Source organism: Scyliorhinus torazame, chromosome 24 (genome assembly GCF_047496885.1).
Source record: "Scyliorhinus torazame isolate Kashiwa2021f chromosome 24, sScyTor2.1, whole genome shotgun sequence".
Classification (NCBI taxonomy): Eukaryota; Metazoa; Chordata; class Chondrichthyes; order Carcharhiniformes; family Scyliorhinidae; genus Scyliorhinus; species Scyliorhinus torazame.
The window spans coordinates 40369801-40383654 of NC_092730.1; the positions used below are offsets into that span (position 1 = coordinate 40369801).

The window sequence follows — 13854 nt, forward strand, 5'->3', positions numbered from 1 at the left end:
ACTTCGTGAGTTTCAAACTGAGGGGAAGGAACATTTTCCACTACGAATTTATGCGCAATTAGGGCAGGGAGTGAAAAGTAACTTTCTCAGCTTTTTATTATTTGGCTTCACCATGGACAGTGTTCGACTGTTCACCGCCCGCCAAGCCCTGAAACAAAAGCTAAAACTCACAGCCTTTTTTCTATATCCTCATGAAGTGGACGAAACAGAGATACAACAGACACGTTACAGACAAGAATAGGATTTGATTCCACGTGTGCAGAGTACAATGGATTATTGTGCATCACCTTAACCACGTGGTACAACCCCTTTACTTCATGGAACTTTAATATCTGATCTTGTCACAGACAAGTAGCCGAAGCACCCCACCAATGTACAATCAGGAGGACGTTCATCCACGAGAGGTGGCAGAAGGTAATAATGGGAGAAGTGAACCCGGTAACCTCGACTGCACAGTGGGTAGCCGAAGAAGAATTGGTGGCAATGTGGGGTTAAGCCCCAAACACGTCTGCCTCCGTTCGTCCCTCCTCTCACCCAACTCGATGCAAGTGGCCTGACAACTTGGAATAGTTTGTCACATCAGAGATTGCAGATCCATCGTGGAAAATGAATCCCACTTCCGAGAAACAACGGGCGAAAAATCGACGAGGATGGGATTCGAACCCACGTGTGCAGAACACAATGGATTAGCAGTCCATCGCCTTAACCACTCGGCCACCTCGTCGCACAAATTTTTGTGTCAATACGTCTTAATTCGTTTTGCACCCATGAACTGATGGAAATTATTTGCCTCTTTCTATTCAACCAGGTGTTCAACAGAGGGAAATGCAGCGATGGTGGTATAGTGGTGAGCATCACTGCTTTTGAGACCGTTGAATCCGGTTCGATTCCTGGCCATCGCAGTAATAGTTGAATTGGATGTTTTTGCGCGACATCCTGAGTTTCAAACTGAGGAAGACTGGTCAACTGTTTCTCATTCAGAATTTATACGGATTATCTAAGTGAGGTGTTTAAGATGCGAAAAAGTGTAGATATTGTAGACGTGGAGTTGATGTTACCTGTTGTGGGTCAGTCTAAAACGAGAGGTCATCATCTTAGAATATGAGGCTGCAAATTTACAAAAGATTTAAAGAAAAACTACTTCTCCCAAAGGGTTTTAATTCTGTGGAATTCACTTCCTGAGAGTGTGGTGGATGCAGGGACAGTGAGAAAGTTAAGGAGGACTTAGAGAGACTTTTATTGGTAATGAGTTGAAGGGTTCTGGAGAACGGGCAGGACGGTGGCGTTGAGGCCATTATGTTTGATCAGGCAAGATCACATGGAAGGTTTTACGCCCAAGAGGCTAAATTGCATATCCCAGCTCCAATGTTATGTGTTCTCGGGAGGAGGTGTTCTGGCTGATATCTCAATCGATCTCTTGTTCCGTAACATTTCAGGTAGCAGATGATGAACATTTCAGTCATGATCGAATGGCGGGCAGACTCGATGGGTCGAATGGCGTAATACTGCTCACATATCTGATGAATTTATCGTTTGCGCGGCTTCATGACTTTCTAACTGAGGGAAAGAAATAGTTTCCAACTCAGAATTTGTGCGCAATTATGGGGGGAAGTGAATTAAGTAACTTTCTCGTCATTTTCTAAAGTGGTTTCAATATGGAAAGTGTTCGATTATTCACAACCCCAAGTCCCAAACACTAACAATCACAGCATTTTTCCGTCACCCTCATGACGTGGATCAAACAGAGACACAACAGACACGTTGCAGACGAGGATTGGATTCGAACTCAAGTGCGCAGAGCACAAAGGTTTCTTGTGCATCCCCTTAACCACGTGGTACAACTCCTTACTTCATGGAACTTTAATATCTGACGTTCTCACAGGCAAGTGACCGAAGCAACCCTCCAGTGCACAAACAGGAGGATGTTCATCCAGGAGAGGTGGCAGGAGGTAATTATGGGAGAAGTCAACCCGGTATCCTCGACTGTACTGTGGGTAGCCGAAGAAGAACTGGTGTCAAATAGCGGTTAAGCTCCAAACCCGTTTGCCTTCGTTCCTCCGTCCTCTAACCCAACTCGCTGCAATCTGGCCTGACAACTTGGAATAGATTGTCACATCAGTGATTGCAGATCCATCTAGGAAAAATTAGGCCCACGTCCGAGAAAAGTGGATTTAAAATCAACGAGGATGGAATTCGAACACACGTATGTAGAGTACAATGGATTAGTAGTCCATCGCCTTTACCACTCGGCCACCTCGTCCCACAACTGCACATGTCAACAGGTTTTAATTCGTTTTGCATCCATGAACTGATGGAATGTATCTGCCTCCTTCTATTCACCTGGCGTTCAAAATTGGAATTGCAGCGATGGTGGGAGAGTGGTGAGCAAAGTTTTCTTCCAAGCAGTTATCCCAGTTCGATTCCCGGTCATCGATCTAATAGTTGAATCGGATGTTATTGTGCGACATCGTGAGTTTCAAACTGAGGAAGACTGGTCCACAGTTTCTCACTTAGAATGTATGCGTCATTATCTAATTGAGATGTTCAAGGTACCAAAAGGTATGGAAAAAGTTGACGTGGAGCTGTCAACCACGATGTTGTGCCGAACCTTTGTCCTAGATTAATCATAGATTATCATTGAATTTACAGTGCAGAAGGAGGCCATTCGGCCCTTTGAGTCTGCACCAGCTCTTGGAAAGAGCACCCTACCCAAACTCAACACCTCCACCCAACACCAAGGGCAATTTGGACATTAAGGGCAATTTATCATTGGCCAATTCACCTAACCCGCACATCTTTGGACTGTGGGAGGAAACCGGAGCACCCGGAGGAAACCCACGCAGACACGGGGAGGACGTGCAGACGCCGCACAGACAATGACCCAAGCTGGAATCGAACCTGAGACCATGGATCTGTGAAGCAAGTGTGCTATCCACAATGCTACCATGCTGCCCTTATGAACAAATAAATCTACACTATATCATTTTCCCGTAATCCATGTACCTATCCAACAGCTGCTTGAAGGTCCCTAATGTTTCCGACTCAATTACTTCCACAGGCAGTGCATTCCATGCCCCCACTACTCTCTGGGTAAAGAACCTACCTCTGATATCCCTCCTATATCTTCCACCTTTCACCTTACATTTATGTCCCCTTGTAATGGTGTGTTCCACCTGGGGAAAATGTCTCTGACTGTCTACTCTATCTATTCCCCTGATCATCTTATAAACCTCTATCAAGTCGCCCCTCATGCTTCTCCGCTCTAATGCGAAAAGGCCTAGCACCCTCAACCTTTCCTCGTAAGACCTACTCTCCATTCCAGGCAACATCCTGGTAAATCTTCTTTGCACCTTTTCCAGAGCTTCCACATCCTTCCTAAAATGAGGCGACCAGAACTGTACACAGTACTCCAAATGTGGCCTTACCAAAGTTTTGTACAGCTGCATCACTACCTCATGGCTCTTAAATTGAATCCCTCTGTTAATGAACGCGAACATACCATAGGCCTTCTTCACAGCTCTATCCACTTGAGTGGCAACTTTCAAAGATGTATGAACATAGACCCCAAGGTCTCTCTGCTCCTCCACAATGTCAAGAACTCTACCGTTAAACCTGTATTCCGCATTCATATTTGTCCTTCCAAAATGGACAACCTCACACTTTTCAGGGTTAAACTCCATCTGCCACTTCTCAGCCCAGCTCTGCATCCTATCTATGTCTCTTTGCAGCCGACGACAGCCCTACTTACTATCCACAACTCCACCAATCTTCGTATCGTCTGCAAATTTACTGACCCACCCTTCAACTCCCTCATCCAAGTCATTAATGAAAATCACAAACAGCAGAGGACCCAGAACTGATCCCTGCGGTACACCACTGGTAACTGGGATCCAGGCTGAATATTTGCCATCCACCACCACTCTCTGACTTCTATCAGTTAGCCAGTTCGTTATCCAACTGGCCAAATTTCCCACTATCCCATGCCTCCTTACTTTGTGCAGAAGCCTACCATGGGGAACTTTATCAAATGCCTTACTAAAATCCATGTACACTACATCCACTGCTTTACCTTCATCCACATGCTTGGTCACCTCCTCAAATAATTCAATAAGATTTGTAAGGCAAGACCTACCCCTCACAAATCCGTGCTGACTATCCCTAATCAAGCAGCGTCTTTCCAGATGCTCAGAAATCCTATCCTTCAGTACCCTTTCCATTACTTTGCCTACCACCGAAGTAAGACTAACTGGCCTGTAATTCCCAGGGTTATCCCTAGTTCCTTTTTTGAACAGGGGCACGACATTCGCCACTCTCCAATCCCCTGGTACCACCCCTGTTGACAGTGAGGACGAAAAGATAATTGCCAACGGCTCTGCAATTTCATCTCTTGCTTCCCATAGAATCCTTGGATATATCCCGTCAGGCCCGGGGGACTTGTCTATCCTCATGTTTTTCAAAATGCCCAACACGTCTTCCTTCCTAACAAGTATTTCCTCGAGCTTACCAATCTGTTTCACACTGTCCTCTCCAACAATATCGCCCCGCTCATTTGTAAATACAGAAGAAAAATACTCATTCAAGACCTCTCCTATCTCTTCAGACTCAATACACAATCTCCCGCTACTGTCCTTGATCGGACCTACCCACGCTCTAGTCATTCTCATATTTCTCACATATGTGTAAAAGGCCTTGGGGATTTCCTTGATCCTACCCGCCAAAGATTGTTCATGCCCTCTCTTAGCTCTCCTAATCCCTTTCTTCAGTTCCCTCCTGGCTATCTTGTATCCCTCCAATGCCCTGTCTGAACCTTGTTTCCTTAGCCTTACATAAGTCACCTTTTTCCTCTTAACAAGACATTCAACCTCTCTTGTCAACCATGGTTCCCTCACTCGACCATATCTTCCCTGCCTGACAGGGACATACATATCAAGGACACGTAGCACCTGTTCCTTGAACAAGTTCCACATTTCACTTGTGTCCTTCCCTGACAGCCTATGTTCCCAACTTATGCACTTCAATTCTTGTCTGACAACATCGTATTTACCCTTCCCCCAATTGTAAACCATGCCCTGTTGCACGTACCTATCCCTCTCCATTACTAAAGTGAAAGTCACAGAATTGTGGTCACTATCTCCAAAATGCTCCCCCACTAACAAATCTATCACTTGCTCTGGTCCATTACCCAGTACTAAATCCAATATTGCCCCTCCTCTGGTCGGACAATCTACATACTGTGTTAGAAAAGCTTCCTGGACACACTGCACAAACACCACCCCATCCAAACTATTTGATCTAAAGAGTTTCTACTCAATATTTGGGAAGTTAAAGTCGCCCATGACTACTACCCTATGACTTCTGCAACTTTCCAAAATCTGTTTCCCAATCTGTTCCTCCACATCTCTGCTACTATTGGGGGGCCTATAGAAAACTCCTAACAAGGTGACTTCTCCTTTCCTATTTCTGACTTCAACCCATACTACCTCAATAGGGTGATACTCCTCAAACTGCCTTTCTGCAGCTGTTATACTATCTCTAATTAATAATGCCCCCCCCACCTCTTTTACCACCCTCCCTAATCTTATTGAAACATCTATAACCAGGGACCTCCAACAACCATTTCTGCCCCTCTTCTATCCAAGTTTCCGTGATGGCCACCACATCGTAGTCCCAAGTACCGATCCATGCCTTAAGTTCACCCACCTTATTCCTGATGCTTCTTGCGTTGAAGTATACACACTTTAACCCATCTCCGTGCCTGCAAATACTCTCCTTTGTCAGTGTTCCCTTCCCCACTGCCTCATTACAAGCTTTGGCGTCCTGAATATCGGCTACCTTAGTTGCTGGACTACAAATCCGGTTCCCATTCCCCTGCCAAATTAGTTTAAACCCTCCCGAAGAGTACTAGCAAACCTCCCTCCCAGGATATTGGTGCCCCTCTGGTTCAGATGCAACCCGTCCTGCTTGTACAGGTTCCACCTTCCCCAGAATGCGCTCCAATTATCCAAATACCTGAAGCCCTCCCTCCTACACCATTCCTGCAGCCACGTGTTCAACTGCACTCTCTCCCTATTCCTCGCCTCACTATCACGTGGCACCGGCAACAAACCAGAGATGACAACTCTGTCTGTCCTGGCTTTCAACTTCCAGCCTAACTCCCTAAACGTGTTTATTACCTCCACACCCCTTTTCCTACCTATGTCGTTGGTACCAATGTGCACCACGACTTCTGGCTGCTCCCCCTCCCCCTTAAGGATCCTGAAGACACGATCCGAGACATCCCTGGCCCTGGCACCCGGGAGGCAACATACCTTCCGGGAGTCTCGCTCGCGACCACAGAATCTCCTATCTATTCCCCTAACCATTGAATCTCCTACAACTATTGCTTTTCTATTCTCCCCACTTCCCTTCTGAGCCCCAGAGCCAGACTCATTGCCAGAGACCTGGCCGCTAGGGCCTTCCCCCGGTAGGTCATCCCCCCCAACAGCATCCAAAACGGTATATTTGTTTTGAAGGGGAACGGCCACGAGGGATCCCTGCACTTTCTGCCTGTTTGTTTTTTTCCCCCTGACTGTAACCCAGCTATTCTTGTCCTGTACCTTGGGTGTGGTTACCTCCATGTAACTCTTCTCAATCACCCCCTCTGCCTCCCGGATGATCCGATGTTCATCCAGCTTCAGCTCCAGTTGCATAACACGGTCTTTGAGGAGCTGAAGTTGGGTGCACTTCCCGCAGGTATAGTCAGTGGGGACACCGGTGGTATCCCTCACCACCCACATCCTACAGGAGGAGCATGTAACTGGCCTCGCCTCCATCCCCTCTTACCTTACAGAATATAGCTGCTGTGTGGACTAATAGATCTCTGCCCTCCGACTCTGCTCCCAGTCAGCTAAACTCCTGGCTCTCTTCGCACTCTTTGCGGAAATGTCGGAAACAAAATAAAAGGAGCACCTTACTCCCTCCCCACCGAACTCCCTCGTCACCAAACTCTCACTATCGCACTCAAAAATGACCAAATTCAGCACTCAGTGCAAACTGAGTGCAAGAACTGATGTCACGGTGCGGTTCCATTGACGACGTATCCAGAGGCACATATAGTGACGAAGACTGACAGGTTCAGAATGTCTCTTACACTCTCACACATTACCCGAGAGTGACAGGAATCCCCCATTTACAAACGGGACCAGAGAAGGGCAGAGAGAATGCACGTCACTCCCACATACAACATGTTGACGGGTTCAACACAACCAAAATATAAGAATAGATCATCACCACATATTATCTTCTTCGAAATCCCGCCGTCCCAACTTTAATATAATAAAAACAATTTTTACCAGTTGTGTCTCACTCTAATCTGTGAACCTCTCTCTACCACAGTGTGTTGACATCTACTGGCCACGACACAGAACCGCAACAGAGCGGGGGAGATTCACATGAACTGTCGGTGATAGAATGTGATCGGGTGGTCGGAGAGGTGTTAGAAGTATGTAAAATTTAAACAATCTATATTCATGCATTTCCCAATGGAATTGGTGGAATTTGGAAGAGTTTATCTTGAGGATCAATTGAGCAGAGACTTTAAAGCATTTTATCTGTGGTTCCCTCTGTGTGAGCTATGCAACATTGTACTGTATCATGCTGTCTCCTTCATTCCTGGGACGAGACTGCAAGAAGGATTCTGAAAGGTATTTGCTGCAAAGCAAACAGGAACGTGCGTGATGTTTACTTTTGCTGTGAGGTAGAATGTAAATAGCAGAGAATAGCCTCGATTCCTCGACCTCGGGCTAATGGCCCAGCACGCTTCCGCTGCGGCACTCTGCTCCTTAAACCAGGAGCTCCAACAGTACTGCCTGGCTGTAGCCACACATCTATTCACTTCTACATTTGTCCTTTCAACAAGAACACACGTTTGAGCACACTGATTCTGGTCAGCATAGTTCAGATAATTTACTTTCGTGCTGAACGGTTGTTCTGTGAAGGGGATGTGATTTATTCTGTGACGTTGTTCTGATGAGAAACTGGGGAATGACTGGAATCACCTTCATGGAAGGAAGTTCGGGACGGCAGTTTCACCTCTCTGGGCACATTGATCACGCTCTTATTGATTTCTTCAAGCTTTGCTTCAAGTCCGACCCCAGAGAAGCCAACTACGAGCAAAGTGGCGCAGCGGACGCGTGCTGGACCCCTAACCCAGAGGTCGATGGATCGAAACCATCCTCTGCTATTTATATTCTCACTCACACGAAACGGAAACAAGTTGCTATATGTCAGCAGCACATCTACCTTTTTCTTTATTAGTATCAAAGTTTTGCTTTCAGTCTGATCCGCTCTTTGGCACCGGTTATTCAGCTACCCACAGTACAGTCGAGGAGACTAAGTTGAGTTCTCCCAGAACATTCTTCTGGCTCCTCTAGTGCATGAACGTTCACCTGATTGGACCCTGGAGGGGTTCTTCGGCTACTTGTCCGTGAAATCAGCACCGGAAGCAGCTGTGGAGAGAGATTGCAGTCGCCAGAATGCAACTCTCCATTTGTACACTTCACGTCGCTCAGATCTTAGACTCTCAATAGCTTCGTGTGAGGAAGAGGTCGAGCGGGAATTCGGTTTTTGTTGATTGGAGCAAACTGTTCAATGCAGCAATGAGAAGCTCCTTAACCCCCAGCGGGTTGGATAAGGATGGCACTCAGATACAGGACTCTGGCTAGGGATTAAAAGTAGGGAAAGCATCTATTGTTTGAAATGAAATGATGATGAAGATAGAATTTATGTCGATTTGCGAAAGGATCTTAGTTTGGACGACAGCCGAGTGGTCAAAGTTGCTGCGTTTTGATTGAAGTCTCTCCTAGAAGCGTGGGTTCGACTCCCACTCCTGATATTGAATTTTTCTCCAGGAGGTTACATTTCTCCAGCAATATTTTCAACATCAGGAAGATCCAATACCTCCCTTTCAGTGGAAAAGCGTTGGTCTCAGGACATGAGATTCTTGTTTAAATGCGCACAGCAAGACCACACAGTCAAAAGCGCAGTTAATGCCTCGATAATCTGCTTCAGTGACTCTCGTTGAGGAATTAAAATTGAGCACAGGACTCCGGGTAAAATTCGTGTTATCTTCTTGTAAATAGTCTGGCTGGTCGGAGTAATTACATCCGTCTGAGAGGGGAAGTTGGAAACTCGTTTTCTATTGTTATTTACTGCTGGATAAAACTTTATTTCCTTATTGGCCCCCTGTGAGGTATTACTGGATATCGTTATTTCTCTCTATTGCCCCTCTGTTGGGTACTATTGGATAACGTCTCCAGTCCAGCTTTGCCAAATGGTCACCTGGACTCGAAACGTTTGCTCTTTCCTCTCCCGACAGATGCTGTCAGATCTGCTGAGACTTTAAGGCATTTTCTCTGTGGTTCCCTATGTGTGAGCTTTACCATGTTGTACTGCGTCATGCTGTCTCCTTCATTCTTGGGACTAATGTCGGGATGAGACTGCAAGAATGTTTCTGATAGGTATTTGCTGCAAAGCAAACAGGAACGTGTGTTATGTTTTCTTTTTGTGTCAGGGAGAATGTAAATAGCAGAGAACTACCTCGATTCCTCGACCTCGGGCTAATGGCCCAGCACGCTTCCGCTGCGGCACTCTGCTCCTTAAACCAGGAGCTACGATTTTACTGCCCTGCGGTAGCCACACAGGTATTCACTTCCTCATTTTTTTTCTTTCAACTAGAACACACGTTTGAGCACAGTAATTCTGGTCAGCAAATTTCAGATAATTTACTTGCGTTCTGAATGTTGTTCTGTGAAGGTGATGTGATTTCTTGTGTGACGTTGTTCTGATGATAAAGTGGGGAGTGACTGGAATCACCTTCATAGAATGAAGTTCGGGGCGGCAGTTTCACCTCTCTGGGAACATTGATCACGCTGTTAGAGATTTCTTCAAACTTTGCCTCAAGTCCGACCCCGGACAGGGTCAACCACGAGCAGCGTGGAGCAGCGGCCCATAACCCAGAGGTCGATGGATCCAAACCATTCTCTGCTATATATATTCTCAATCACACCAAACGAAAACAAGTCGCTATTTGTCAGCAGCACATCTACCTTTTTCTTTATTAGTATCAACGTTTTGCTTACAGTCTGATCCGCTCTTTCACACCTGTTGTTCAGCTACACACAGTATAGTCGAGGTGACAAAGTTGACTTCTCCCAGAACACTCTTCTGGCGCCTCTCCTGGATGACCGTTCTCCTGTTTGGAAAAAGGAGGGATTCTTCGGCTACTTCTCTGTGAAAGCAGCACCGGGAGCAGCTGTGGAGAGAGAATGCAGTCGCCAGGATGCAACTCTCCAATTGGATACTTCACGTCGCTCAGATCTTAGGTTTTCAATATCTTCGAGTGAGGAACAGGTAGAGCGGGAATTCGTTCCTGGTTGATTGGAGCAAACTGATCAATGCAGCAATGAGGAGCTCCTTAACCATCAGCGGCCTGGACAAGGATGACACTCAGATACAGGACTCTGGCTGGTGTTCAAAAGTAGGGTAAGCATATCTTGTTTGAAATGGAATGACGATGAAGATAGAATTTGAGACGATTTGTGCACGGATCTTAGTTTCGGCGACAACGCATCAGGGTGACCGAGCGGTCAAAGGTTCAGGCCGCAGTCTCTTCTGGAAGCGTGGGTGCGAATCCCACTCCTGATATTGACCTTTCCCCTACGAGGTTAATTTTCTCCAGCGAGATTTTCAACCTCACGAATGTCCAATACCTTCCTTTCAATGGAAAAGCGTTGGTCTCAGGACATGAGATTCCCGCTTAAATACGCACAGCAAGACCACACAGGCAAAAGCGCAGTTAATGACTCGATAATCTGCTTCAGTGACTTTGGTTGAGGAATTAATATTGATCCCAGGACTCCGGGTAAAATTTGTCTTCTCTTGTAAATAGTCTGGCTGGTTAGAGTGTTCACATCCGTCCGAGAGGGGAAGATGGGAACTTGGTTTCTATTGTGATTTGTTGCTCGATAAAGCTTTATTTCCTTATATGCCCCCTGTGAGTTATTAATGGATATCGTTATATATCTATATTGCCCCTTTGTGGGGTACTACTGGATATCGTATCCGGTCCAGCATTGACAAAGTGTCATCTGGACTCGAAACGTTAACTCTTTTCTCTCCCTACAGATCTGGTCAGTCTTGCTGAGACTTTAAATCATTTTCTCTGTGGTTCACTCTGTGTGAGCTTTACAATGTTGTAATGTGTCATGCTGCCTGCTTTATCCTGAGTTTAATGTCGGGATGAGACTGCAAGAAAGTTTCTGATAGGTATTTGCTGCAAAGCATACAGGAACGTGCGTTATTTTTACTTTTTGTGTCAGGGAGGATGTAAATAGCAGAGAATAGCCTCGATTCCTCGACCTCGGGCTAATGACCCAACACGCATCCGCTGCGGCACTCTGCTCCTTAAACCAGGAGCTACACCATTACTGCCCTGCGGTAGCTACACAGCTATTCACTTCCTCATTTTTTCTTTCAACAAGAACACACGTTTGAGCACACTGATTCTGGTCGGCATAGTTCAGATAATTTACTTTCGTGCTGAATGGTTATTCTGTGAAGGGGATGTGATTTCTTCTGTGACGTTGTTCTAATGGGAACGTGGGGAGTGACTGGAATCACCTTCATAGAAGGAAGTTCGGGGCGGCAGTTTCACCTCTCCGGGAACATTGATCACTCTGTTACTGATTTCTTCAAGCTTTGCCTGTATTTATAGAACGAATACACAAACAATGAAGCGGGAGAATGTATTAAATCAGAGATTGGATATTCTTGTAACCAATATGGCTGTAATGGGAATCCTTCATTTTCCGATAGATTGGGATGAGCTGGGTCGCTCAGTCAAAATCAGATATCTGGGGATTTAAATGTGATTACTACAGTGATAATATTTAACCATGTTAATGTTATTTTGCTCCAATTGAAACGTGTCACGAATACCTCGTTACCTTGTTGCACAACTTGCTTTCAGCCAGGAGATGGCAGCAGTGCGCAATACTTTGGGTCTCCTGATTGTGTCCACAGATCTCGATAGGAATGGAGCTGCTGCTTCCCGGGGAGCTGCCAAGCAAGAGGCACAGATACTGACCAACTGCACCTGCTCCAAATGGATTCCCCAAATTACTGAACAAAACAAAAACAAGCACAAATCATATTTTAAGAAACTATGACAGTGACTCTGAAAACAATACACCAACACCTCTGAAAGAATCGATTTGCTGTAACTAATTAAAGATGAACCGTTTCAATATCAGCAGTAATTCCTTACCAGTTCTCAGACAGGCACCGACTAGTTAGAAGTTTGCTTCACTTTTCAAGGTCTGGCTCAATAAAATCAATCACAGGCCCATGATCTGCTTTCCTCCTGTTCTCAGACACATCCACTTTGTACAAGGGCGCACTAACTGGTTTTCAGAGGAAGAGTCAGACTGCAGTCACCTCGTTCTCTCTTGATCCCTTTATCCCAGAACCACCTCACAACCAGGAATGGAACTTCTCACAGAGCTAAGAATGGAATAGTTTGTCGATTCTTCCACTGATTCAGGATCGCCCATCGCCAGGATGTATTCGTCCAAAAGAGTTGGGATGAAATAGGGCTGAGTTTCACTGTATCCAATCAGTCCCCGGAGAAGCACAAAAACAGTGAGTGAGGGAGAGAGAAAGAAACAAAGAAACAGATAGAGAGATAAAATATGTTCCATTTCTAACACGATCTTTTTACCCCAAAATACATTCAGCTGAATGAAACCAAACCACGTTTCCATTCGCTGCCGTTGCTGCTTCTCCTTCCGAACGTTGCAGGAAACGATATTATTTATTGATCGTTGTTTTGAGTGCGAGCTTCTTTATATTTTCCTTCAGTTTCCAAGACAAGCTGAACATCTGACTGACTCAAACCGTTCATTTACAAACATTCCGATTCAGTGGCTTGCGCGGGGAGTTCAGCAAACACTTCGAATCACAGTCGCTGCGAGCAGAGCTCGAACCAGCGCGGGGAAACAGCACTGGATTTCAAGTCTAACGCCTTAACCACTCGGCCATCGCAGCTGTGTCTAGTATGCCATTCATTAGTAATTTGGTCGATAGAATACATTCTAAAACCAGCCTGGAATCACTCCAGGAAGTTATTGCATTCGAACGATCAACGGGGCCCCGGTGTTTATGTGAGGAGGGGTTGAATCTTCGTGGAAAATGACCATTGGATTTGGAGAGAGGCCTTGAGAGACTCGAAAACCTCAGCTCCCTAAACGCACAATTCCACCGATTAAATAGATTGTGGAACAACATCAGTTACATTGGAAATATATTAGAAATTCAAATGGAACAGGACCACACTTTACAGTCTGGAAGACAATTTAAATGATGAAATCTAGAAATTACAGCACAGAAGGAGACCTGTGCAGGCCGAACAGTCACCTGATGACGCAACTAAAAAAGTCACGTGTCGGGATTCCGGCATTTCCCCGGATCGCGGTCAGAGCACAAGCCAGGAGGAGCTGCTCAATTATTAAGTCAGTTATTTTTTATTACATATCATTGGTCGCCAGTCATTGAGAGACCAGCATTTCTACATGGTATCAGGAGTGGGCAGAACATCTTCACCGCATCAACATGCTTGTATCACAGAATCGTAGAATATCCAGCTCAGAAGTAGGCCATTCGGCCCAACAAGTCAGCACTGACCCTCCGAATGAGCACCCCAGCAACTCTCTTCAAGAAGAGGTTTAATAGTTAGTGCACCAGCGGTCCGGCTAGCTCAGTCGGTAGAGCATGGGACTCTTAATCCCAGGGTCGTGGGTTCGAGACCCACGTTGGGCG

At 45.8% G+C, this 13854-nt stretch overlaps 3 non-coding genes across 3 annotated transcripts; 1 reads left to right on the plus strand and 2 right to left on the minus strand.

Moving 5' to 3' along the window:
- Window positions 1-642: 642 nt before the first annotated feature.
- Window positions 643-724, minus strand: trnas-gcu (transfer RNA serine (anticodon GCU)). The gene has a single exon. It is a non-coding gene; the product is annotated as a tRNA-Ser (tRNA).
- Window positions 725-13001: 12277 nt separating this feature from the next.
- Window positions 13002-13083, minus strand: trnas-uga (transfer RNA serine (anticodon UGA)). The gene has a single exon. It is a non-coding gene; the product is annotated as a tRNA-Ser (tRNA).
- Window positions 13084-13781: 698 nt separating this feature from the next.
- Window positions 13782-13854, plus strand: trnak-cuu (transfer RNA lysine (anticodon CUU)). Its single transcript has one exon. It is a non-coding gene; the product is annotated as a tRNA-Lys (tRNA).